The sequence below is a fragment of the Fragaria vesca genome, linkage group LG6, assembly GCF_000184155.1.
Source record: "Fragaria vesca subsp. vesca linkage group LG6, FraVesHawaii_1.0, whole genome shotgun sequence".
Taxonomy (NCBI): Eukaryota; Viridiplantae; Streptophyta; class Magnoliopsida; order Rosales; family Rosaceae; genus Fragaria; species Fragaria vesca.
The window spans coordinates 2,194,501-2,195,730 of record NC_020496.1 but is presented as its reverse complement, the minus strand read 5'-3'; the positions used below and the strand labels follow the sequence as shown (position 1 = coordinate 2,195,730).

The following is a 1,230-nucleotide window of genomic DNA, read 5'->3' as shown; positions in this document are numbered from 1 at the left end:
TATATATATATATATAGAGGGAGGTTCTAAAAAGGACCTCCTTACTTTAAGAATTTGAGGATTTCTACTATTTTACATTAGTAGATGATTTCATTTAACGATATCAACCGTTGAACCTCTAGATTCATATGTAAGAAACATGTCTACAAAATTTCAACTAATTCCATAATCATTTGGTCATTCAAATTAACGTAAATAATTGTAGGCCGTTAGATAAAATTAAAACGAATATTATGCTAATCAAATGGTTAAACGTTTTTCATTTTGGCTAATTTTTTGTATGATTCATATGTGGGTAAGTAACTAGGGAATTGGTGGCTTTGATTGTTAAAATACATGCTAGAACTAAAAACATCCTCACTTTAAGAGTTTAAAGAGGTCCTCTTTAAATCCGGACTCTATATATATAATATATATATAGCTGTTTTCTTATCTGATTTCATTTGAGCATTTAGTTTCATATCTATACATATTTTTAATCCTTCTTTTTGGATAACTGTAATTATATTTCCATAAGTTAAAGAATCGTAGTTAATGTGACCTGTTTCATTACTAAGGACTTGCGTGATTTTATGTGCAAATAATTTTGGAAGACCATTTATACACACACACACACACACACATACAAGGCCCTTCCACTAAGGGATCCCTTTTTTGATATATATGAGGGATGGAGGATCACTTCTGTAAATTTTCAGAAATTTTGGTGATCATTAAGGTATTCAAAACTATGATTTATAATTATAAGCATGAACGATTCAGGTTTGGCAGATTTGGTTCGTTCATTGATTTAATCTTGTTTGACACCTTAACGATCACCAAATTGGCTCAAAATTTGCAGAATTGATCTATATATAAAGACCAACAAATTGAACGGTGGAGATTCAAAAAAATAATCGAAAAGTTGGTGTAATCCCCCATCCCTCATATATGTCAAAAAAAGGGATCCCTTAGTGGAAGGGCCCTGTTTATTTTTAGGGATAGATCATTTGACGAACTTTTCGATCACAAAATTAAATCTCCACCGTTCAGTTCGTTGGGCTATATGAGTAGATCATTTCTACAAATTTTCAGAAAATTTGGTGATCGTTAAGTCATCCAAATGAGGGATTTATTTTTAATAATCTTGAACGGTGTAGGTTTGACATAAGTGTTAAGTTTTTTGTTTTAATCTCAGCTATCCAAGCCCATTAAAAAATAGATCCAATGGTGTGAACCTATCCCTAAAAG

General features: G+C 31.2%; 1 protein-coding gene across 1 annotated transcript in view; it reads left to right on the top strand.

Annotated features, from left to right (window-relative positions):
- LOC101298618 (bifunctional aspartate aminotransferase and glutamate/aspartate-prephenate aminotransferase-like) overlaps positions 1-1,230 on the top strand; it is a 5,680-nt gene that overhangs the window by 2,286 nt on the left and 2,164 nt on the right. The window lies entirely within an intron of this gene.